General features: G+C 36.4%; 1 pseudogene; it reads right to left on the reverse strand.

The window, feature by feature from the left end:
- Positions 1-4939: 4939 nt before the first annotated feature.
- Positions 4940-27266, reverse strand: LOC134738961 (protein FRG1-like; annotated as a pseudogene).
- Between the last annotated feature and the right edge of the window lie 601 nt (positions 27267-27867).

Raw genomic sequence — 27867 nt, forward strand, 5'->3', positions numbered from 1 at the left:
TTGCTGTACGTGCCTCAGATACTTTTGTGAATGTAATGGCAACATCAAAATCTTTGCCCTTATACATCTTATAAACCTTTAATTTCAAGGCATGTTGATGAGTGGCCATCTGCTATAACATACTTTCATGGTCATTTAATTAACCATTATTTGGGTATACCTTTTATTAAAACTGATTTTTAAAAAGTGGAAAATACTTAACACATCTTCATCTTGCCTTTTTCCTTAACATATGTAGATCAAGGGAGTCACTGAGAATCAGTTTTAGGGATAGTTATAAAAATCTTAACTTTGCAACTGTAACTTTGTCCTCAATGTAATAACTGGAAAAATAATTTACGTTTCAAAGGCTTTAGTCTTTGTATTTCTTTGAAAAGGAAAGTTCACCGAGTTTCTTTAAAAATTCTTGCCCTGTGCTAGAGTACAGACTGATAGACTCATGGATATGGTCCTCTAATAGATCTGTACCACCTCAGTTCTCTGAGTGTCACCCTCCTGTGGTGAAAATTAAAGCTTATTTTCATTTCATGTCTAGGATGTAGTATGTTCTTGTTGGGAAAAAAATGATGTTTCTTGAGAAATAAGTGCCTTCAGTATCACTGTGTGTCACTTAATAAATATGACTAATATCTACTTTCACCAGTTGCTGCAATTTGATCCTTAAACAGCCATCTTTAAATTATACTTTTTCTTTGGTTAAAGTAATTATAATAGACATTAATTATTTTTACATACTTTTCTTATGTGGACAGCCATTCTTAGAACTAAAACATTCATATGTTTATATTACAAGTACAATTATTATTTATTATTATTAATGTCAGTAGCCAAATGTAATCAACTCTCTTCTTTTTACTTCCTTTTTTGAATCAAAATGTTACACTTATACAAGCAAGAGCAACAGCTCTACATCTGTATCACTGCAGTGCCTAGAAGATACAACAGGACAATTTACAAAACCAAATTTCCAGGAAGTCTTTGCACACACCCCTAGTACAAAAGATGCTTCAGAGACTAGAGGGTCAGAGGGCAAAGAGAGGAAATATTCAACTCCCAGTTCAGGTCAAAAGGGAAGAAAGCCTGGTGTTGAAAGAAATCCAACAATGACTGTGTCTGCAACTCACTCCTTTCTGTAAAGTTTTCATGGCGTTTTACTTAAAATATTTACTCTTATGATGGTCAATAATATGAATAGTTATGCTTTGTAACAGATTTATTCTTTACTTATAATTAATGGATCATTCTAAGTTATTATATGTTTAGTTGCTATAGTAAGATGATATGAAAGATTTGCTGCCTGTTAAATGTTTCTGGGATCTTTATTTTATTTTTATATTATGATCTGTGCTTCCAAAGTTGAGCTGTAATTTTATTGTTTATTCAAATGTAGAATAAAGCTTAAGTTTGGGGAGACAAATAAAAGCTAGAGTTTTCTTTTCAGCTCTATAGAACAGTCATTTATTTCTATAAATGTTCTTCATGTAGCTTTCCTAGTTCCACATTTAAAAAGATAAATATGGGGATCTACACAGGTCTCAGTAAATAATAATTCTTGATTAATAATGCATTTATTATAAAGCTTGAAGTTGTTTAAAGTAGAATTTTGCTCAGCATACATACCTTTTATAGTCAGGCTGCTATAATTATGTAATACCCAGTTAAATTTCAATTTCAGATAACAGAGAATAATATTTTAGTATAAGCATGTCCCAAATACTGCATGGGATATACTTACACTGAAAAAAGTATTTGTTTATCTGAAATTTAAAATTAACTGGGCATGATATATTTTCTGTGGCAACCTGTTTTATAGAGAACAGAGTAAGTCAGCTAAATTTTATAATACTTAACCCTAACCTGGTGTTCTAAGTCTTTCCTTTTTGTAATTATTATTATTATTCAGAGTCAGGGTCGTGCTCCATCACCCAGGCTGGAGTGCAGTGGCACAATCACAGTGCCCTGTAGCCTTGAGCTTCTGTTCTCCAGTGATTCTGGCACCTCTGCCTTTGCCTCCGAAGTAGCTAGTACCACAGGTACGTGGGCCCAGCTAATTTTTTTTTTCTCATAGTGACAGTGTCTCAGGCTGGTCTGGAACTCCTGGGCTCAAGCAATCCTCCCACCTCTGCCTTCACTTCCCAAATAGCGGAGACCACAGGCACACGCCACCACCATTCCCAGCTTATTTTTTATCAGGTTGGTGCAAGAGTAATTTTGAGTTTTGCCATTGAAAGTAATGGCAAAACCTGCAATTACTTTTTGCACCACCCTAATAATTTTTTGTGGAGACAGTGTCTTGTGCTGTTGTCTAGGCTGGTTTCCAACTCCTGGGCTCCAGTGACCCTCCTGCCTTGGCCTCTAAAATTCTGGAATTACAGATGGGAGGCACTGCACCAAGCTACTTTGTATAATTGTTAACATAAACACAAATATTTTGAGAAATAGAAATGTCAAAATCATTGGAGGAAAATATATTGTAAAGTATACAATAGAAAAAAATCAAACAAAATACAACAAACACAACAAAAAATTATCAAAATTTTCACAGGAACAAAACAAAATCTAGTTTTACAATCTTCAGAATTCAATCCCATTATATCAAACATATAAAGAAACATATTCAAAGAAAAGGCAATCAATAGCGACTGACCTCGAGATGACCTAGATGTTGGAATTAGTGTGGATTTTTAAAGTAGTTATTGTAATTCTTATTAAAATCAAAACCCCAAAAACCCTTAAAATAAATGGATAGGAAATCACAGCAGAGTAGAAGAAACTACAATAATAACAAAGGCTCAGGTGGAATTTCTAGAAGTGAGAAAGTTTACAAAATTAAAAAATAATAATCAGTTGTGTTGAGGAGCAGCTTGGAGGTGGTAAAGGGTCAATGAACCTTAAAATACAATTGAAATGATTCAATCTGAAAAATGTGAGTAGTCATAGGTTGGGGTGAGGGAGATTTTCCTTTGGTTAGTGCTTTTAGGTAATCTTGGTTTTGATAAGATTACTAGACTGATCCGTCAGGGGCTTGCTAAGCCAGAGTTTATCTTGGTTTCAGTAGTGCTTTAAACAAAACTCATATCCTTGTGTACAAGATGGAAGAATAGTGGACCAGATGACAATATTTAGATGCAGTCATTCTTAACTTCCGTTGCTCTCCCAGTGGTCTAGCTGGGGTTTGTATAAAGTGGAATGGGAGGAATAGCGAAGGAGTCCCCACCTACCCTCTCCCCTGGTCCACTTGTCCTCCTTCACTAGTGGATAAAGTCCACGGGAACAGGCAAGTTATTTTAAATCTGTATCTCCTGTTGTCAAGATCTGTAATCAGTTCTGCTCGCTGGACTGGGGACAGGAACCAAGGGAACATGAGGGTGAACGAGTTAACATGGCCTCTAGGAACACACTGTGCCTACATGCAGAATGTTTGTGACAGGAAAGCCAGTCAGCAGGCAGATGGTCTCAGATACCAAGCTAGTGTTGGGAAGCAAGATTCAGTCTCTTGAATGCAGTGTTCCTCATTGTGTGCTTTGTATCACTTGCTTCAGAATGACCTGGAGTACTTGTTAAAATGCAAATTTTGAGCCCAATCCTAGACCTCCTAAGCCTGCATCTCTACGGATGGATCTCAGTAGTCGATATTGGAAACGTGCAGGTCCCTAGGAGATGCTTATGCATATATATTTGAACTGTTGTGCCTAAGGGTTAGGGAGCTGATAGAAGCAAGGAATAGACCAAGCCCTTGGGTGGGAAGGCTCCATAACCTTGGCACTGTTAGCATTCTGGGAGGAACAGGATTATGCCACATGCTTTGCAGCATCCCTAGCCTCTACCCTCTAACACCGTATTCCAGTTGTGAAAACAAAAAGTGTCCCCTGGGAGGCAAAATAGTCACCAGTTGGGAACCGGAACCTCTGCTTTGTGGGATCAGAGTGGTTACTTTGTTCCCAAGCCAAGGATCAGAACACACGATGAGAGAAAGTCCAGCTATTGGAACTGGAGTGCCAAGTTGAAGCTAGACCTACAACAAAAGCTCCAAAAGCTCCTTTATAGGGCTGATCCCATGCCTCAGCTACCTAGCTTGTACAGATGCCATGTAACTCTAAATTTGGTGACAGAAGGAATTTAAAGGCTAGAACTAGATAGGGTCTTTCAGGCTAGGCCAACACACAACGTGGACTTTTGACATCATCCAGATGCTTGAACCAACCTCAGTCCTGAGGCAGAATTTCCCGTGGCATCTGGTACACGGCCTGGATTTGGAGCTCTCACTGGGATTTGATGCCATGGGAATATTGTGTTTAGGAACTCTGAAAGAGACAGGCTTCAACAAAGCAGACCTAAGCAACACGTAGCATCTGAACTTCTTTATCAGCTTCCATTCCAGCCCACGAGGACAAAAGCATCACATACATATACACTGTGGCAAACCTGTCCTCAGTAGGGATTTTCCCCAGTACTACCCTCGCCTCTGTCCTGAGCCCACTTGCTTCTTTGTAATGTTTCCACTTTCTGTCCCACTCCCTAATAGATGATTTTTCCTCTCTGCCCAGCCCCCTAGTTCTGATATTTGGATTGTCTGTGATCTGGGTAGTACTTAGGAGGTAGAATCAAAGCCTTGTTGATTGGATTGGGAGTTTCTCACTTCCTATTAAAGGCACTGATTAAGCATCTATTGTATAAAGTAAAGTAAGATTATGATCCAGTAAGAAAGATTCCACAAGTAGCGCAGGAAGAATTGGTTTCTAGTACACTTCATGCTTCAGCACAGGAAATCCAGAAAAAAATTCTGTGGTACGTTAAGTGTGTACTGTAAGTTTCATTTCCATATGAAAAACTGTAGTTAGCTAAAAAGTACATCCATGAATAATCCTGATTAAACTTGCTTAATCCTGGTTAAACTAGCTACTAGCTAAACAAAAATTTCACAACAACTCAAGAACTCTGTAAAAGCATTTCCTCTGAATATTTTATTCAGAAAAAAACACAAAAAGATAAGGCAGAAACAAAAGTCCCAGTCATTTGCAGTATCTGTCGGTTTCAATTTGGCTCTCCTGTTAAAAAAAGAAAAATAGTAAAATTAATCTATGTAAAACATGCCATGTATATTCAACTGCTAATAAATATAAAAAGCCTTAAAAATGTGTGCTCAATTTTGGTTACTGTGTTACCACAACACTTATATTAAAATATGTATACTTTTAAATTTGGTTTCTATAAAAAATGGATTCTAATCTTATAAAAGTTATTTCCTAATATTCAATAAATGTTGTCTAAGGGCTTTTTCAATCCAAATAGCAATTTTAATTATTCCAGAATTTAATGGTGCTCTAAATTTCCATTTAACAGGGTGAGAATGCTGTATTATTACAAGTGATAAAAGTTACAGGACATAGAGGTTATTCCGTTTTAGAGTCCACGTCCTGATTATATTTTATAACCTCTTCTTGATTTCTCACAACTACATACATATTCATTTGCTCAGCTGGAAAAAAATTCTTAACATTATTTACCGAATTTAGGTATGAACTCTACCAGCTAGTTAACAGGAAATATGTAATTAAACATTGCCTTTATCAAGTAATGTACAAAAAGGGTAAGAGTAACTTTGGAACATACGACTTGAATGAGCGGCTGGTGATTATCAAAATCTGGCACTTAATTGATTTATACTTGTACACTCACAGCTAAACATCTCTGTTTTTCTACGTTGTAACTCTAGGACATTACTTATCTACATAGGAAGAGTAACAAATATTAATAATGTGCTATGATAAACATCCTGCACTCTTCCAAATCTTACAATAAAACTGCTTCAATTTCACTTGTTTAGCTTTTATACTTAGTTTTTTATTTGATCTATGCTTATTTTAAGGAACCTGAGCTACTCTAACAGAATCCACATAATTTTTATATTAGTCAAACTGCTTCTTTCTAACTCTTGTTGTAATAGTTATAAAAAGATAATGATAAATTTATGAAGTAGATACAGTCAAACCTGAATTTCTTAAAGTATATACTTAGAATTGGTTATAATTTTTAGATATTCTTTCTTGACAGTCTTTTCCCAAACTCATGATGTCCTCTCTAGGTAATATTGCCACACTCATAAATTAGAAATAACGACAAAAATGTGAAAACTACAGTAATTTAAGAGAATATAGGTTTTCTACATGCGATTTCTATTGGCTACTGAAAATAGTGGAAATAAGTAAATAAATAGCTACCTGTCCAGAAGCACCTCATGCAAAAATCCATCTTTCTGAGCCTTTTTAAGAATTTTACTGTCTTCTTTACTTATTTTAACTTTGCGGTTTTGAAGCTCTGAAATTTCTTTCTGCAAAGAAAATGTCTTCATTGAAAAATACCTCAAACTCTGATTATATATATTTACTATTAAATTTATAAATACTGTTAATTTCTTTTTCACTTATTAAAAAGTCTAATTATAGGCCAGGCACAGTGGGTCACACCTGCAATCCCAGCACTTTGGGAGGCCAAGGCAGGCAGATCACTCGAGGTCAGGAGATCGAGAACAGCCTGGCCAACATGGTGAAACCACGTCTCCACTAAAAATACAACAATTAGCCGAGCATAGTGGCATGCGCCTGTAGTCCCAGCTACTCGGGAGGCTGAGAAAGGAGAATCACATGAACGTGAGAGGCGGAGTTTGCGATGAGCTGAGATCGTGGCACTGCACTCCAGTCTGGGGGACAGAGAGAGACTCCTTATTGAGGAAGAAAAAAAAGTCTAACTGTATTTTTTTTAATAAGTTGGAGATTCTGAACAATGAAGACGACCTTCATGACCTCTCAAGAGCAGGGCCACTCATTGACTGGGTAGCACAAGGCCCCACTTCTATTAGGGCATGCTGGCTGGAGTCCCCTGTGTCCTGGCCATAGCACAGACTTTGACTGGCATCACGCCCATTCTATGAATGAATAGAGAGATTGACTAACCCGAGTGACTAGCTTTGGGAGCTGGTAGGATGATTAGGAAAACTGAACCCTCAAGAAAAAAAAGCATTTAGCTCAGTGCTCTGTCCTAGAGGCTATATTGTGTTGCCTCATCTTGTCCATCAGTTTTCATTTTTTCAGACAGGGTCTTGCTCTGTCACCCAGGCTGGAATGCAGTGGTGATCAGAGCTTACTGCAGCCTTGAACTCCTGGGCTCAAACAATCCTCCTTTCTCAGCCTCCCAAGTCGCTGGGCCTACAGGCATGCACCACCATCCCCAGCTAATTAGGTAATTTATTTTGAAAGCACTCTGAGAAGCACTTCACTGTCAAATCTGTAGGTCTAAAAGGAAAAGCATACATACACATAATTGATTTCACATTGTTTTACATTTCCTTTGTCTTCTTCTGGAATGTCATCCTTTTTCTTGGTTTCTCTTTCAGCGCAGGATCTAATCTAGATATTGGAAAAGAGAATCCAATGGGTTATATGTTTATCTTCCACCTTCCCCCACTTTACATATCACATAAGAACATTCGAGATGATTTCTTATGCAGAAGAAAAAATTAACTGAGCAACAATATTCAGAAAAAGACCGGTTCTGGCTATGTGTTTTTACTTCATATATATAATCTATATGAGTAAGTGCTATCACATGCTTCCTCCTCAGCCCTTGTGTCAGAAACACTACAGACAAAATTATTTCAGAAACATTTTATACATCAGATCCTGCTAGACAATAAAGCAATCATTAATTTAATTTTGTCCTCCAAGTGAATACACTAGGATCAAATTATCCCTAGTAGACAAATGTCATTTGATCAGATTGAAAGCTCAATAGCTATTTTACATTGCACAGGCTATTACCAAACTATTAAAACTTTTAACATTACACAACTTGTTTTTAACTAATTGGAACCCACCACTTTTAGTAGCTTCTTATGTCCTCCTAAGTTGGATAGATATTTACTATCACATGTCATAAGTTAATTAATCTGCATTCAACAATTAGGATCACCCACAGAACAGGCAATGGGCAATGGTAAGGATTCATGTCTCCTAAAGGATCTCTGTGGCCGGAGTCCAGTTTCAGAGCTGCTTAGAAAGTGATGACAAATAACATGTTTGTGCCAATGACATCTTTGTGATAGTTTTGATTTGAGGGGTCCCAGACCTCAAAACATTCCCTGCTAGGGCCTGTAACACAATGCTACCTTTAGTAAGAGGGATCTGTGTTCTGGTAGATAAGGCAAGGTCTTAAAGGTGAAGGGCTGACAGAGATTAATTAGGACAGCCTGCAATTAAATGGTATGAAAAGAGTCCTAAATAATCACTGTTCAGAGCTTCCAAGTAATTGACTAACCAAAGAGACCCAGAAAACTTTGTATTTCATCTGAAAATTGCTTTAAATAGTGAAAAATGCAATCTTTGTGAATCTTTGTGTCTTTGTATAAGTGAAAAGCACTGCACATATATTTGCAATTGTTGCCTTCAATAACACTTTTGTGATGATATCCAGGTGAAAAAAATTTAAACATGATACAATAAAATATAAATAAATAAATTTAAATGCAAGTCACAAACCCATCTGCATTTCCTCAATGACCTGTTTCCTGAGAAGCAATGTGCTATGAAATACTGAGAGTGGCCTCTGGAGTCAGCTGAGCCTGGGTACACATCCTGTCTTACCACACCTTGAAATCACTGTGATTTCCATGAACTGACTGACAAAAACCACGAGGATGTAAGGAGGGTCAGAGGCTGTCTTCCTGTCTGTAAGGCTGAGCTCACATCCACCTGACAGGAGCATTATGGAAATTCAAGACTACAACGCATACGCTGGATGCGTGCAGTGAAAAAATATAGCATTTCACTTCTCTAACTGTAAGAAAATATCTACATTTTAGATTGAAATTGTTTGAGCTTTAGATTTGAAAGTATCTGAAATCAAAACTATTCTAAAAAGAAAATCAAACATGACCGGAAATCTAACATGAAGCACGTACAGAGAATTGACAGATGCTTTTAAATTACACTGGCAGTAGAGAGAAATGTAACATAAATTTTTATGCTCTAATTATAAGAATGAAGGGCATTTTAGAAAAGGCTTTTGCCCCCTCTCTTAGAGCCTTCCACTCTGGCCCCCACAATGCCAACAAATCTGGGTCAGACTGGATGCAACTTGTGATTCCCAACAGAGACAAACAAATCAAGGTTCACGATGCTCAGTACTGCGATGGAATGCCAAGACACAGAAAAACCATGTGTCAAGAAGGGGGGAGTTATTCTTTAGACACATCCTAGTATATGTTTATCATTAAAGAGCAGTGCCTTTGCTCAGCACTGGGATGGAATGCCAAGACACAGAAAAACCATGTGTCAAGAAGGGGGGAGTTATTCTTTAGACACATCCTGGTATATGTTTATCATTAAAGATCAGTGGCTTTTGTGAGTCTAAGAGATTAAGTCCTAAATGTTTTCATCAAATTCCAGTTAACTACCTGATTTATCTAGGTTATATTCACAGTATTATTTAGAATTTCACCTTGATATGAAGATGTCTGTTTAACTTTTACAATGATGTAAAACAAACAGTAGGATTAGGGAAGGCACAGGCCACTGGTGAAATGGATAACGCGTCTGACTATGGATGAGGGAATTTAGCCTGGAATAAGGAATTTTTATTTCCAGCTTAGTGAGGCACACACATTTTAAACATAAAATAAAAATCATATTTTATGTGATTCATGTTTCTCCTAATGCAAAGAAGACAGGTACTATTAATAAAAATATTTTTAAAATGTAAGGGCTAAGGCCCCAGAAGTTCTGCTATGATTTTTTGTTTCATAGAGTGATTATCATCACAGAAGCTCAAGCATTACATAAATACAAATGCGTATACCCCGACCTGGTAATTCTGCTTCTGGAAATTTATCTTCAGGTCCACCCGCACATCTACAAATTGATGCATATTCAATGTTATGTACTGCAGCACTGTTTATAAGAGCAAAAGACTGGAAACAGCCTAAATTTCCATCTATAAAAGACTGCATAAATTAAGGTACATCCCTAAAATGTAATATTATGTGGCTGTTAAAAAAGAGAGAGAGAGAAAGAGAAGAAAAGCAAGAAAAAGAGAAAATTTTGTACATTCAAACTAATAGTAGAAAACTCTCCAAGATACCATTTTAAGGAAAAAAAAAATCAAAAGCTGAGAAGACTATAGAGGAGGCTGCCTTTAGTGTAAAAAAGTTGAAAATTATAAATGTATTCATATGTTTATAAAGAAATTTTAGGAGGCTATAAAAAAACAAAACAAAGGGAAAGAGGAACAGGAGCTGGGACACAGGTGAGTAAGATGCATGGTAGGCATATGTCTTCATCTTCATATGCTTTTATTTAAAAATGTTGGATCACGTGTACATGTTATCTATTTTAAAAATTAGATTTTAAAATACAAGCAAGAAAACAAGAAAATGAAAGCTTAAAAAGAGCATGTGGAACTACCAGAAAAAGATACTAATCCATGGAGATAATGGCAAGGTAGCTCCTAGATGCACTGATTTCTCTACCACATTGTATAAACAAGCTATCCACTATGGGACTTATAATTAAAAATGAGTCTATTTGAAACAGCACATTATAAAAAGCTATTAACTAAATCTTTAAAGTGACAGTAAATGATGATTTAACATTTTAAAGAGATACAGTCACATCGCATGTGTGAATGCAGTCATCCGTATAAAATGTCATCATTACCTTGATCATTTCTTCTTCTCCTGCTGTTTTACTTTTTGCTTCTATGTCTCCTGCTTCATTGCATCTAATAAAGCAGCTATTTGAGGCCAATAAAGCCATTTCCCCTAAGTGAAACAAAATAACAAAATAGCCATGAGGATACTTCTTCTAGAAAAAACATTAAGTGTTTAGACTGAATTAATTTTTCCTCCCTGATTTAAAAATCACAGAAAAGAACTTAAGAGAGGAACATGGAAAATATAATACAAGAACATATAGAAAAGGAAACCAAAATCACCTTTCATTTTACTATTCAAAGATTACCACAATAAACATTTGTAGTGTATCTTCCTAGTAGGACTAAATTCTAATTAGATGAGGTAGGATTGCTTCCTTTCTAAAAGATCTACTGAAGATAAAACTGTTTAGTTCTGTTTCAAAAATTAACTTTAAAGACAAGAACATAATTATGAATGCATACTTTATTCAAATATTAGCATTTTAAGTAACATTTATTTTCTTCAGAATTAGAAAACATGAAAAGGTATATACAATGCCTTTGGTGTTTTGAATTTAAGAATCAATGTCTGAGGGACTTTTGTGTGTGAAAATAAATATTCATACACTTTTTTAGTTGTTTAATTTTGATGTATTACACTGCTATTAAACAAAACTTTAAAAACTGATTTTCTTGTGTATCTAAATCTGGGTTATAAATGTGGTTAGCTTAACTCCCGTAACAAATAAAATGTTTATTTATAACTTGTATTTCGTTGACTCTTTTGGAAAACTTAGAATACCATAACATTTAGACAAAATATGTATAAATACAATGATTACAAAATATGTTAACCTTATATCACATCCAGTTAAAAACGTGCTGATAACATGGATTTAATATCTTAGTCAAGTCACAAGGGCTGGGTGGTCTCTCATCTGGATGGCTCCTGGTGAGCCCTGGAACATGGCGGTTCACATCGCATGGTGTGGTCCAGGCGATTTAAACCTGTGCCACAGATTATTCAGCTGAGTCCTTTTTGCAATAGAGTTTTAAGACCCTCTTTCATTTAAATTTAAATTTTTGAAACTTAGTGTCCTTCCTAAAAATAAAATGAAATGAACTTTCCTAAAGTGTTGTATTATTAGTACTATCTAAGTCATCACCTTGGCCTTATGAAATATTGGCATTTTCTACTGGTGTAACTTTTATTAGAAGTATCTCATCATAACTAGTAGGATCATCTCAAAGTGGTTGCAACACATTACAGGTAATGAAATCAATGTAGTGTTTCCTGAACGGTATTGGGTGGGTGGGGGGGAAAAGGAATACACACAGACACACAGAGGAAGGGGTAAAAGAGAATAAGAAATATCAAGGTGCATAACACATGGATAAGTAAGTATTGTTAAGTACAACTCTTGCTTCGGTTATACATATGTGTGTGCTGGGCTGCAATGTAAAAATGCATCTCTCAATGGATTAGGTCAAAATAGTTTTCAAGTCACTGACTTAAGATTTTATCCTAGGGGATGAGGAACTTAGTCTAAGTGATTACCTCTTTCTGGTAGGATGTTTGTTTAATCTGTCATCTTAGAAAACACTGCTGACTTCCTATTTTCAGTTCATTATTGTATACTACCAAAGCTGCTACTCAAAGGCTGAGCTTATCTTCTATTTGCTTGTTCTGCGTGGTGCCCACTGGTCCTTACTGTTTCTGATATAGTTATCTACTTTTTAAAGACAGTTTAGCACTCACATATTTTTGTTCAATCTTTACTTCTCACACAAACAGAAAAGGGAAATTATGTATTCTGTATCAACAAAGATTTAACAAAACATCCATATACTACAACTGTCTACTTACTAAAATTAAGAATTAGTATGTTATCTTTTTTCTTCTTATATTAAAACTATCTTTTCATAAACTATTTTAGGCTTCTGAACTGAAAGTCTTTTAGAGATAATTTACTTCAATGAATTATTATTATTTATATTTTATATGCAAATTGTCACAACTTGGTCTTAGCTGGCTCCACAGTTTGCTTACAGTCTGTAATGTTTCTGAAAGCATCCATGATTTCTGCTACAAAGAAGATACTTAGGAACTATTCTGTTTTCCTACTCTGAGACCTAAAATTGACTGGTTCTTCAATGGTAATGAGATCCATATCTAGGCACTAAGGGTATACAGAAATAATTGTGGGCAAAAGTACTAATGCTATTTTTGTTGCACTATATTATGAGATCTCTTTAAGGCTCTATGTTCTTACTGATTTATTCCAGTTTAATGTATTATACTATTGCATCCTACTTTTTCTTTTTAAATATATTATGACTGACGGTTACAGACTTTCTGTTAAACTGACAGGAAGTTTTTATAAACAATAACAGCACTTACATTTTGAAAGACTGGTTCCCATTGTTCTCTTGGTCCAATTGCATCTGAACGCTCAACAACAAGTCCATCTGAATTTATACCAAGATATTTTCCATAGCCAGATTTCAGGGCAATTCTATACATTAATATGATAGATAAAAGTTAAAAACTGAGAGAAAATTAATTATAGAACAACAAAACAGGACATGTGTATGTGTATGGGTGTGTACATATCTAAAATTTCAGACTGGACATATTCCAAGTGTTCAAAAGATGCATGTGGCTGAGTGGTGACTCACTCCTGTAATCTCTGTGCTTTGGGAAGCCAATGGGAGAACTGCTTGAGGCAAGAAATTCAAGATTAGCCTGGACAACAGAGTGAGACTCCATCTCTACAAAAAATTTAAAAAGTTAGCTGGGCATGGTGGTGTGCGCAGTTTTAAATTTAGTTTTATATTTTGCTTTTTTAATATAAACATTTTACCTTATATATTATGTAACAAATATTTTCAAAATTCATCAAGCTTCAATTATACCTCTTTAGTTACAAAGTTCAATAATACATTACTAAAACTTACTTTTTCGCTTATCATAAATAGTTCTATTTACATCTATTCTGTATATAAAACTGATTTATCCTTAGAAAAAATTCCCAGAAATAATTGGATCGAAGGGTATAAACTATAAAGTTCTTATGTCATCAAACTGTTTTCCAGAAAATGCTGCTTCCATTTACATTCTTACCTCAAATTAACAGAGTATGTTTTGTCTCATGGATTTTTTTTTAAACATTATGACTCTAAAAAAATCCTTGAAAACCTGATATGGAAAAAAAACAGTATCCTATTAATTTGCATTTTAGTAGTTAACTAGAATAACAATTGTTTTTCTTTTCCTTTCCTTTTTAGTTTTTAGATTATCTGGTAATGTCCCTTGTCGATTTTTCTATTCAGATCTGATTGTTCGCAATTTTTCTACTGGGGTCCTCAGTGCTATGGATTCTATACAAGATACATATGAAGAGTAAAAACTCACTGCCTATCAAGGTTGTTGCAAATATTTTCCTCATTTGTCAGTTAATTTTCTTTATAATCCTTTTTTGTTTATAATTGTAAAGCAGTTTAAAACTATTGAATTTTTTCTTCCTCGCTTTTATTCTTTGTCTTTCAACCTACTTATCAGACTTTCAAAGAAACTATAGAAATAATCATCTTAATGTGATTTTTTAAAATTATGATTTCTTTCACCTTACCAAGAATCTTCTCGGATGCCAGAATTGACTTTTACTCCTTTATACGTTAATGATTATATAATGGAAATCATTATCATGTTGATATAACCAATTACTAAAATATGTAAATTCACTTTCAGTATCTTTTACCCAAAGAACCATTCTATACTTCTGCACAAAGTGAGAATAAAAAAGGTTATTTTATAAAATGACTGTAAAAATAGTGAGTAAAAATATTCTTTTGGTCGTTATGATGCTGTAACATTCTCTGCTGGTTTCAACAATATTCCTTTTTTTAGTCTTCCTGTTTGTCTTTAGACTTCCAAACAGGGAGTTTAAATATCACAGCAACAGTGAACCAGGTTTTGTACTATTTGATTTATTTTTTAATCTATCTTATTTGGTGTGTGAAATTATTAATCTGCATTTTTTAACTTACACATCTTTTTTCCAGCCTAGCATTATATATTGATAGGAAATCCATTAAAAGTAGGTCACAAAATCTACTTTTCAAAAAAGCTATTTTGTTTTTTATATCAAAATTACCATGGGCTTAAGACAGATAATAAAATTTTTAATGAATACAATTAAATTTTTAAAATAACTGGTTACTAGTTATATTACAACATAAGCTCACCTGGGAATCAGATAATCTGACAGCCATAAACTGCTCTGCAGGACTAGGGCCCTCATCAATTATTGGAGAAAAAACATTTGAAAATAAATTTGACATTTGCTGTAAATATAAAGACATTATTTTGCTTTAAAAAATGTGGTTATTTTCTTCTGCAATTAAATGTAAGAATATTCAGATATACTGATGTCACTGTAATACTGTATCTTTGGAATCAAGATCTATTTTACCTTCTTTTAACTACAGTGTTAATTTTATACACTGAATAAAACAGGGTGATTAATGCTTATTTAATAACTTTTGAGATAGCTTCTCTTTATGTTTTAAAATACAGTCATAAATAAGCACTTATTTAAAAAGCTAAATGCTTTCATTTATTCAATGGATGGCCTTGCTGACCAAATGATACTGCTTTTTATCTTCTAATTACTTTGTATCTCATTAGTGCTTCCTCTAATGGGCTAAAGAAAATGAGGAAACTTCAAATTGTTAAATGCACCCAGGTTAGTTTTGGTAACAGGTCTGAATAAAAAAGAAATTCAAACATGTTTGACTCAAATAGGTTTTCTTTTTTCTTTCCACTTACTATTTTAATTATTCATGTTGTTTTGATTTCCAAAGATACTCTTCTGGAACTACACGGAATGTTTTCAAATGCTTATATTAGAAAGAGGGACTTGCCAATGGCTGGTAAATATTAAGGAATTAAAAAAAAAAATGGAAGAGTCAAATGCAATGGTTCCATTCCTTTGGAAAATGTTTGAGACTAGTTAGAGTTTGGCCTAAGTGAATGAATGTCCTAAAATCTACACTTGTGGCAGGATCTTTCCTTCCAGACACAAAGCTTCTTTGTGTGGAGCTCCCAGGGTAAAAAGACCATTGTCGAGTGCATGTATATAGGTTCCCTCATCCATTTCAATGGCTATGGTTCCTGAAATTTCACCAAAGTTTGTTACTGTCCACCAGATTCCTAAAAAATAAAATTGATATTTCAACTTTGTATTTTAGTTTTGAGACAGAGTTCTTTGTTATTATAACTTAGTTTTAAAAACTTTTTATTTTCAGTCGTAAGAAATAATACAAAGATCTCACATATCCTTTACTCGCTTTGTCTCAATGATGACATCTTGCATAAGTATCATACACTGTTAGAATCAGGAAACTGACATTGATATAATCCATGAAGCTTATTCAGATTTCAGTTTTACATGTTATTTCAGTTTTACATGTATATGTTTGCATGTATGTGCACAGATTCATGCAACTACCAGCACAGTCAGAATTAGGTTTTTAAATTACAAAATAGCAACATATAGCCAACCATGGAGGTGCATGCCTGTAATCCCAGCTACTCGGGGAGCTGGGAAAGAGAATCACTTGAGCCCAGGAGTTCAAGGTTAGAGTGAGCTATGATCACGCCATGCACTCTAGCCTGAGTGACAGAGCAAGGTCCTGTCTCAAAAAAAGACCGAAACAAAACAAAAGACAACATGTAAGATACAAATTGATATATGGAGAATGGTCACTCTCATGATAGACCCCAGCCATCTATTCATGCCTGCTTTCCAGAGGCAATGCCTATCATAGTGTTTCTTAAAAATGCCTCTACAGGAAGACTTTATAGCATAGTAATCTTTTTTTTTTTGAGACGGAGTCTCACTCTTTCGCCCAGGCTGGAGTGCAGTGATGCGATCTTGGGTTAGTGCTATGTCTGCCTCCCGGGTTCAAACAATTCTCTGCCTCAGCTTCCCGAGTAGCTGGGGTTACAAGAGCTTGCCACAATGCCCGAATAATTTTTTTTGTATTTTCAGTAGAGAAAGGGTTTCACCGCATTGGCCAGGATGGTCTTGAACTCCTGACCTCGTGATCCACCCGCCTCTGCCTCCCAAAGTGCTGGGATTACAGGTGTGAGCCACGGCGCCCGGCCAGTAATCTTAACTATGATTTTAGATTGAAAGCAAAACTAGCAGAATCTGTGTCTATGTATACTAATTTCCAATTTGCCAATAGGAATGTTAGACTCTAGCAAAAATTATTTTAACAGTTATTATAAAAGTTTATATCTTAATGTTAAAAAATATCCTCAAACCTCCTCCTAAATTGTACTTTAACTAGAGTAGAAATGAGCCAATCATCAACTGGATATGACATATTAAGGAATTCTTGTTAATTTTACAAGATCTGATAATGACATAGTATAATGTGTAAAAATAAAGAACAAAACAGGTGATGAGAGAAATACATACCACGTTAAGAAATGTACATTTATGTACTTATGGGTAAAATGACATAATATCTTTGATTTTACTTAGAATTTTCCAGGAAAAAAATGTGTGTGTGGGTGATTAAGTAAATGAAACGAGATTGGCAAAATATTGTTAATTAATGCTGGGGCCTGGGCACATGCAGACTCATTATATTCTTCTATGTATGGATTAGTTTGGATATTTCCATAATAAAAAGGTTTTAAAGATTCAGTTAATTCCACTGCACAAAATTCTGTATTCAACTAAACATTTCATGCTTTTCATAATGAATTTTAAAATACATAAAATTTTAGCTAAAATGAAGTTGGACCCTTATCTAACACCAAATACAAAAGGTAACTTAAAATAGACCAAAGACCTAAATGTAAGAGATAAAGTTGGAAAACTTTTAGAAGAAAATGGGAAAAGCTTCACGAAAATGAATTTGGCAATGATTTCTTATATAGAACATCAAAGGCACAGGAAACAAAAGAAAACATAGACAAACTGGACTTCATCAGAATTAAAAACTTTTGTGCATCAAGAACCACTGTCAACAGAGTAAAAGGCAACCCAGAGAATGAAGAAAATATTTGTAAACTACCTACATTATAATGAATTAATATCCAGACTATATAGAGAACTCCAAAAAGACAAACACCACAATTCAAAACTGGGCAAAGGATATACACGGACATTGCTCCAAAGATGATATACAAATGGCCAATGAGCACTCGAAAAGATGCTCAACATCACTAGTCACTAGGGAAATATAAATCAAAACCATAATGCAATACCACTTCACACCCATTAGAATGCTATTATCAAAACAAACAAAAAACAAAAAACAGAAACCAAGAAAACCAGAAAAACAAATGTTGGGCAGGATGTGGAGAAACTGAAACCCTCTGCAATGCTGGTGGGAAGGTAAAATGGTGCATGCATTTAAGTGCCACTGAAGTGTATACGTAAAAATAGAAAAACTGGCAAATTCTATATTCTGTGTATTTTACCTCCACACACACACAAAACCAATGGAGAAAAAGAACATTAATCAAAATTAAAATTTCAGCTAAAGATGATTAGAAAGCAATAAAACTAATGACAATTTAGATGATTGTGTTATAGCTGCAATTGTTTTCAGTAAAAGAAATAATGCTTTATTCAGAATCATTATGAACAGTGTTATGATTAGCAAGTCTTTCTTATAAACGTAATAGTTAATAATTTTAAATTAGTTTTATTTTGTATGTTCTATGACACATTCAACAAGTACACTTAATATTAAATAAAATCATTTAAATATAATATCTCATTAATGTTTTGCAAATGAAGAAGAAATTTCTGGCAGACAAGCTCCTCAAAATTTTCACACTCTGTCCAAGTAGGGAAATGATACAATAACATTACTTATAATATTGTCAACTGAAAAAGAAATTACTTTGAGCAGATGCCAGCATTTTTTCTCCATGAGATTTCAAAGAATAAGAAAGCTAAACACAGTATCATCAAGAATTAAACGTGAGCATTCTGCCTACTTTCTGCAAGTGGCCTACATTCAACCTTTGGAGGTATGCTTATATGTTTAACGACTAAAGTAACATAACATAATACTTAACAGTGCCACTCGGGGGTTTTAGTTGTGAAAAAGCAGTGGATCCTAAGAACAGTGGGCACTGAAGTTGCCTGTCTCTATGTCAGGTTACAGCTCAAGCTGTGTATATGCTGCAGACGCCCAAGCTGAATTTGACAGAATCCGCTCTAAAACATTACCTGCTATTTAGACACATGCTTAAAGTTATTTCCTTTTAAACCTTAGGCAGATGGTGAAATATTCCCGCTGTGTTGTCTCACAATGCATAATAAAGCTTTTCACATATTTTCACATAGTTTATAATGTTTACATATGTCTGGCATGCCTGTAATCTAGCATTTTGAGAGGTGGAAGCAAGAGAATCACTTAAGCCCAGGAGTTAAAATCAGCCTAGGTAACAAAAGGAGACCCCCATCTTTACAAAAAAATTAAGAAATTAGCTGGGTATGGTGGTAGGAGCCTGTGGTCCCAGCTACTCGGGAGTCCGAGGTGAGAGGATTGCTTGAGCCTACGAGTTCGAGCGTGCACTGAGCCATGACCATGTCACTGCACTCCAGCCTGAGCAACAAAGCAAGAGCCTGTCTCAAAAAAAAAAAAAAAAAAAAAAAAAAGGCCTGACGCACCACTGTCATGGCTGATATGATACTACCAGGGCACCCTCATTCTAGCATCAAGGCTGTGTGACAGCTCACCTCGCCTTCTGACTAATCCAGTGCTTCTGTGCTAAGGGCCCCTTTAAATCTCTGCCTTCATTATTTGCTTGGCACAAAGTAATGATATATCTTAGATTTGGAAATGGAATTTTCTTCCCCAGTCTTACTGTAGTCTAAGTACCCTTCACAGACCTTCTATTAACCCACAGCTTACTTAGCTTTACTTCCTGGGTAAATCAAATCTGTGTTCTGCAAACTACAATGTTGTAAGTTCAATTGCTTCTGAATCTAGCAGAGCTCAGTGAAACTCCTTTCTTACAGACATGCTCATTTTTATTAATGTCACACATGGTATTCTCCATGTGAAAGACAGAATTTCTTTCATCCTATTTACCAATCCCTTCAGATCCTTGTGAGCAACCAACAGAACAGCTTTAAAAAATTAAAAGGTTTTTTTCTTTCCCTTCACAAATAGACACATGCTTACTTATACGGCAAGTTTAGAAAATCCACAATGCAAAAGCAGGTGGAAGGACAAAGAGAAAAAGTCGCAGAAGGACTTCCTCTTCCAGCCGAGATGGACTTGCCCTCCCACAATGACCAATGAGAAAACTGAAACTGGATAGAATATTTGAGAAAACTGTTTTCGGGGATTGGAACACAGGCAGAACGGGACTGTGATATTTGAGAACAGGAAAACACCGGAAGCAAATCTCACACACACTTCTGTTTTCTGCCGAATGGCAGTTTCTTGACCACACAGAGAGAGGTAGAGACCTCCAAAAATGAGGCAATGTCACTCTCACTAAGCTGAGAGTTTTGCAGTGCTAACATGTTTGGAGTTTATAGAATAAGGTACAGGAGAAGAGGGAACTACATACAGGTGAGGCCTCAAAAGTGTATGCAAAAGCTCTCTGCAGGTCTGGGGCCAAGGGCTGGGGGAGTGCATACAGCAAACAGGCTCCACAAGGCCTATGCAGAGTGGCTGGCACTTCTGAGGGATGACTGGAGATGCCAGAGATCACACAAATTTGGGACACAGCAGAGTGGCGAGAACTCACCAAGTATACCTAGAACATGTGACAGAGGCCCATGAGGATGAGCCTTTCCTAGAGTAAGAGTCACTGTCTAAGTCTACAGGCAAAAACCTAATAAATAAGCACAAACTAACAAAGGCCCAGGCTTGACAGGAGGAAAAGGGTGGTCAAATAATTTAACTAGGCATCAAGACATTTAACAGAAATAAAGGTTAAAATGTTATGAAAATGAAAGACTGAATTTACAAGGAAGACTTAACAATCCTAAATGTGTACACATGACAGCTTCAAAATACTTTAAGCAAAAACTGATCAAGTAGACAGATCTAGAATTACAGCTGGAGATTTTAACATCACTCTCAATACATTGTAGGATGAGTAAAAAATCAGTAAGGACACAGAAGATGTGCATAGTCACAATCTCCACCAGTTGATCTAACTGACATCTAAAGAACACTGAACCGCCGGGCGCCACGGTTCACATCCATAATCCCAGCACTTTGGGAGGCCGAGGCAGGCAGATCGCCTGAGGTCAGGAGTTTGAGACCAGCTTGGCCAACGTGGTGAAACCCTGCCTCTATTAAAAATATTTAAAAAATTAGCCAGGCGTGGTGGTAGGTGCCTGTAATTCCAACTCCTCCGGAGTCTGAGGCAGAAGAATCACTTGAACCTGGGAAGTGGAGGCTGCAGTGAGCCGAGATAGTGCCACTGCACTCCAGCCTGCCTGGCAACAGAGCGCGACTTCATCTCCAAAAAACAAAAAAAGCAAAATCAAAAAAAACCCTGAACCAACATCTGCAGAATACACATTCTTTTCAAGTGTACATGGAAATTCACTAAGAAAGTATGTTCTCCAACTATACTATGAATGAATTAGAAATCAGCAACAATAACATACCTATAATATCTCTATGTAGTAGAAATTAAAAACAATACACTTTTAAATAACTCAAGTGTCCAAGAAAAGAAAAATCACAAGGAAAACTAGATGATATTTGGAATGGAATGAAAATGAAAGCAAAATGTGTTGACTATAACTAAAACTAAAGTGGAATGAAGAGATCTAACTTCCTTCTTAAGAAGCAATAAAACAAGAGCAAAGAAAACTGAAAATAAGTTAAAGGGAGGAAAAAAAAAGACTGAAAATAAATGAAATAGAAAATGAAAAAAAGAGAAAATAAGTAATACTGAAACAGGCTTGTCCAACCTGAGGGCTGCATGTGGCCCAGGCCAGCTTTGAATGCAGCCCAACACAAATTCATAAACTTTCTTGAAACATTATGAGATTTTTTTGCTTTTTCTTTTTTTTTGGCTTATCAGCTTATCGTTAGTGTATTCTATGTGTGGCCTAAGACAGCTCTTCTTCCATTGTGGTCCAGGGAAGCTAAAAGATTGAATACCCCTGTACTAAAAGATCATTAATGATCTAAAATAAGTGATCTTATAAAGAATTGATAAACCTCCAGCTAGACTGACTGATCCAGGAAAAAACAGAAAAAACACAAATTACCAATATGAAGAGACTGCAATACAGATTAGATTCTACAGGCATTAAAAGGATATTAAAGGAATATTCTGAACAATTTTTTGCCAATAAATCCAACAACTTGGATTAAAGGAAATTTTCCTAAAAGACACAAATTACCAAAACTGACAACAGAAAAATCTGAAAATATCTCTTAAAAAATCTTAATTCTCCCACAAAAAACTAAAACCAAACCAAACAAAACCCTCTAGGTTCAGATGACTTCACTGGTAAATCCTATCAAACATGTAAAGAAGAAATCATACCAATCTTATACAGCTATTTCCAAAAACAGGGAATGACAGCACTGTCCATCTAATTTTATGACATCCAATATCACCTTGACACCAAAATCAAATAAAGATATTACAAGAAAAGGATACAAAAGTCCAATATCTCCCATCAACACCAATATAGAAATCTTAAAAAAAAAAAAAAAAAAACTAGAAATCAAATCTAGCAATATCCCAAAGGACAATGCACCACAACCAAGTGGGGTTTATCTCAGGGATGTAAAGTTAGTTTAAAAGTTGAAAATGAAACCAATGTAATTCATTGGCAGAATGAAGAAAATTGTATAATCGTCTCAACAGATACAGAAAGAGGCATTTGACAGCATTAAACATCGTTATGATAAAAACTCCCAAGAAACAAAGTTTAAAAGGAATGTCCTCATCTTGATAAAGGTTTTCTCTGCAGATCCTATAGACATCACACCATATGGTGGACTACTGAAAGCTTTCTGCCTAAGCTTGGAAACAATGCAATTATGCCCATTCTCGCGACTTCTGTTCAACACTATGGAAGTCCTGAACAGTATAATAAACCAATAAAAAGCAAGACAAGACATAAGGATTGGAAAGAAAGAAGTAAAACGATAGTCACAGGAAACATAATTGCAAATTTCTTAGTTTTCTATATAAACAAACCACTAGAAGTAATAAGTGAAACAGAATTATCAGACTACAAAGTCACTATACAAAAATCAATTGTAGATCTACGTACTAACAGCAAAAAACTGGAAAATCAAATTCAAAAGTTCTATTGACAGTAGTGTAAAATTATAAAACACTTAAGAATAAATTTTTAAACAGGCATGCAAGACTGCTACATTGAAAATTATGAAATATTGAGGCCCAATATTAAGATGTTGATTCTCCCCCAAATGATCTGGACTCAATACAATTCTCTGAGAAAATCCAACAGACTTCACTGTAGAAATTAATAAACTAATAGTTAGTAAGTACAAAGTTGGAGGTCTCAGACTACCTGATCTCAAGACTTTATGAAATTATAGCAATCAAGAGAAATATACCAACAGAAAAACAGACAATCGATAGAACACAGTCCAGAAATAGACCAATACATAGAAAGTTAATTGACTTTTTATGAAGATACGAAACTGGATTAATGGAAAAAGGAAACACCAGTGGTGCTGGCATAAATGGTTATCAAGATGTTAAAAAAAAAAAAAGTAAATCTTGAAACCAGACTCACACCATGCCAAAAATTAATTTGAGATTAATGACAGATTTAATGTAAAAACTAAAACTATGATGCCTCTAAAAGACAATGTACAATATTTTCCTGACTTTGGGGTAAGCAAAGATCTCTTAGATCAAAGAGATAAGGCAGTAACCATAAAAGAAAAAAAATAAACTAAGCTTTATAAAAATTAAAAGCTTCTGACCATCCTGGCTAACATGGTGAAACCCCGTCGCAACTAAAAACACAAAAAATTAGCTGGGCGTGGTGGCAGGTGCCTGTAGTCCCAGCTACTTGGGAGGCTGAGTCAGGAGAATGGCATGAACCTGGGAGGAGGAGCTTGCAGTGAACCGAGATCACGCCACTGGCCTCCAGCCTGGGCGACAGAACGAGACTCCATCTCAACAACAAAAAAAAGCTGTCCATCTGAAAACCACCATTAAGAAACTGAAAATGTAAAACTCAGACTGGGAGAAAAGACTGATACCACCATCAACTCTTGGCAAGGATGTAACTGGAGCACTAACTCATTCTTGGTGGTAGGGTAAAGTGGCACAACCACTTCAGAAAATTTTTGGCAGTTTCTTACACAGTTAAACATTCACCTAGCCTTTGACACAGCGATTCCACATCTACATATCTACCCTAGATATTTACCCTAATTTTAGAATTGTTGATTTGCCATTTCAAAAGCAATGATTCTTCCAGAACATTAGCTTTATACCATTCCATATTTTATATATTTTTTAAGCTACCATAATTTATGAAGATTCAAAATGCAACTTCCCAAGTTTTAAAAGAGAAAAAAAAAGTATGGAAACAACTAAATGGAAAATAGGCTGGTTAAGTGTGTTTGGGTCAGTTTATTTCTAGTATCATTTACAGGCTACCCTGATATTTTATTTAAATTTTTCATTCATTTTAGAGTTGACAAAATTATGATTTTTCCTGTGAAGATACTTCGTTTAAGAGACAACTGACTTCTATAACTAAAATGTATACATGTTCAAAGAAAATAACTTGTAAAATATATTTGGTTGAATAACATTTACATTAAGCCTTTAAAATTATGTATCAGAATCTCTGGCTATTAAGCAGTCTAATGGTGCCTACTAAGTTAGAGGGTTGTAATTCTTCTCTTCTGTGCTCTGTTCTGACAATGAAGTAAAGGCATCAGTAGCATCTACTGTGCTAAAGAATAAATGGAATTTACAACTGTAGGTAATATTTAAGCACTTTAAGACAAATATGAATACATCATAAATTTCTAATTAGGAAAATATTTTCAATGAGATCTCAAGAAATGTTAACTTTTTTCAGAATAGAGCACTGAAAACTGACTCACCAACCATATCAAGCTGGGTTTCTTCATCTTCTTCTCTTTTTCTCTTCTTACCTTTGCTCTTTTTCTTCTTACTACAGGACATAATTTATATAGATGAGTTTAGGTATATTGATTTGTGTGATAAATAAATATCGTAAGATTGAAACTTGGAAGTCTTTTAAGCTGTTTCGTTTATAAATTATTGATTTAGGAAGACTTACATTGCTATGCCCTCTTAAATACAGTACTGAGAATCTGCTTCAGGCTTTGTACATATTATGTTAAAGTTCAAAGCAGATTGTAGAGTCACACTGCCAGATTTTAAATCCTGATTCTGTCACTTCTTAGCTCTGTGATTTTTGGAAAAGGTACTGAATCTCTCTGTGAGTCAGTTTCCCCACTTAAAAAATTAGGATAATAACTTAACTCTCAAGGCTATTGTGAGAATTAAGAGGTAATATGCATCTTCACACATTGCTCGTGGAAATGTAAAATGGTGCAGCATCTACAGGAAACAGTTTGTGGTTCCTCAAAAAGTTAAAGAGTTACCATATGACCCAGCAATTTTACTCCTAAGTATGTATACCCAAGGGAAATGAAAACATACGCCCACAAAAATACCTACGTAAGAATATTCACACTAGCATTAGTCACAATAGTCAAAAAGGGGAAACAACCTAAATGTTCATCAACTGATGAATGGATGAACAAAATGTTACATCCATACAATGGACTACTAGGCAGCCATAAAAAGAAACAAGTGCTACAACAATGATGGACCTCAAAAATGTTATAAGTGAAAGAAGCCATATACAAAAGGCCACACGTTGCATGATTTCTTAGGAAATATTCAGAATAGGCAATTTCACATAGATTGCAGACTAGTGGTTGCCAAGGACTAGGAGAGGGAGGGGATGAGATGTGACTGCTTTAATGGGTAGGAAGAGATTTCCTTCTGAGATGACGAAAATGCTGAGCAACTAGACAGTGGTGAACCTCTTGAATATATACTAAAAACCACTGACTGTACAAAACGGTGAATTTTATAATTATGAATTACATCTCAATAAAAAAATAAAAAACCAAGAGCGATTTGAAAAAAGTGAATGTGCAAAGTGGCTACAACAATTTCTTGGCACATTGAAAGTGCTATATAAGCATTAATTATGATCATTACGATAATCTTAAGACACTCTTGTCTGCATTTTCATCATAAAGTTTTCAGAAGATAACTCACCACTCCTCACAGGAAATTCACAGAGTAAAAATCTCACATTCATTCAGAATATATCTGCCACTTATTCTGGCATCTTCATGAGCCCAGACTCCTCGAGAGGGTTCGCAAGGGCAGTGGCTTCAGCTCACTCCTTGATACTCTCTTTCCATCTCGTCTAAAAATATCAAAACCTCTGTTTATCACGGAGACCAGGAGGAAATGCTCAATATTTGTATGCACAGTCAACCTCGGGCAAATCTGCCAGTTAAAAAAGAAGCGGTGATATGAGTGCACAGGTATTTTTCTCCTAAAGAGCTAATAAATTACCACTACGACCTCCTCCTCACATTTGGCTCAATTTATTTACTGCATATATGTTCTCTCATTTAATCCTCACCGTCTTCTAAAGGTATAAAAAATGGTCTGAAAGTATAAATGTGTAAACGGAGGTTCAAAGATATTTGATCTGTTAATGAGTAAATGGAAGTTCAGACATATTAACCAATTTGCCACAAATTACAAAATTAGTAAATGACAGAGTGCAGGTTCGAGCCCACATCCCTATCAAAGCCCATATACACTTCAACCACTGTGTGATTCATCCTGGTTTCACTCTACATATTAGCTTAGAAAAAATTAATCAATAATTTTTCCAGGAAGAGACAATGGAGAAAAGAATAATCCCTAACAAAGGAAGTTATTATCATGAACTACGAGATCAGACTAACGCAGACCACCAGGCAGAGGCCTGGAGAGATGCCTCAGGGGACCCAAACTCGTGGGTACAGGGCCACGGGTCACCCGCCCGTCTATCCTGTTTCCAGGGTCGTCTGCGCGGGAGGCTGCTCCTCTCTGCACAGGCGCCAGGAACTGCGGTCCTGCCTCTGTCCAGCCTGGAGAGGGGCCAGGGCGAAGCCTGGGAGGCCACAAAGCCGGCTCTCCGGGCCACGACTTCTACCGGATTCGCGGGGGTGGAGTGCGTCCGAAAAGAACTGAAGAGGCTCCCGCCGGAGCTGCAGGACCCACCTCTTCGCCTTGGTTCCCTTGAGCACAAGCTTGGTCGACTTCACATAAGAGTACTCAGCCATGGCTCCGGGAGACTCCTGCACGGAGAGGCTGAAGCCTACTCAGTACGAGTATGTGACCCGGAGCAGCACCAGGGCGGGGAGGAACAGAAGTGGAGGGGAAGTAAACACTCCTTGACAGCGAACGTCTGTCCAGAACCCGCCTTCGTCTTGACCCAAACGCTGAATGGCTGAGATTTCCACTTCCGCGTTTCTGCTGGGGAGCTACGGCGGCCGCAGAGGGCCGAAAGATGTCCGCACGCAGCTGCTCCCTGGCTCCCTCTCGAGGAGCCCCTGAGTATTCGCGCCTCCCCGAGGGGAGGAAAGCCCGCCTGAGGCGCAGGTGCTGGCTGTGGTGGGGCTGCCGGGCGCGCTGTGGAACCGCCTCCCGCTACAGCTGCGGGCTGGCGACGGGCCCCGCGGAGGCGGGAAGCGGCTCAGGCTGCCCTCGCCGGCCTGCGGTGGCGCGGCTGGAAGCGCGGGCCACTGGTGCGCGGGTCACTCGGGGCTGTGCCTCGCGCGACTGTGTGTGCAGGAAACAAGCAGGAAATACCCTAAAATAGAATGAAGCGCCATGTTGAGGGCCGCGGACGTCGCGAGTGCTGTGGGAATGTGGGCTGAGGTGGAGAGTTATGGTGGCGCGTGTTACAGGCTCAGGGGTCAGGAAGAAGCCTAATGGTGGAGGCGGCATCTGAGGAGGGTCTTGAACGCTGGGCAGGCTTTTGCCCGATAGAGATGGAGGAAGTTAGTTCTGTCTGATGGAGGAAACAGGGCGTAGGCACGGAGGGAGCC

Source organism: Pongo pygmaeus, chromosome 22, assembly GCF_028885625.2.
Source record: "Pongo pygmaeus isolate AG05252 chromosome 22, NHGRI_mPonPyg2-v2.0_pri, whole genome shotgun sequence".
Taxonomy (NCBI): domain Eukaryota; kingdom Metazoa; phylum Chordata; class Mammalia; order Primates; family Hominidae; genus Pongo; species Pongo pygmaeus.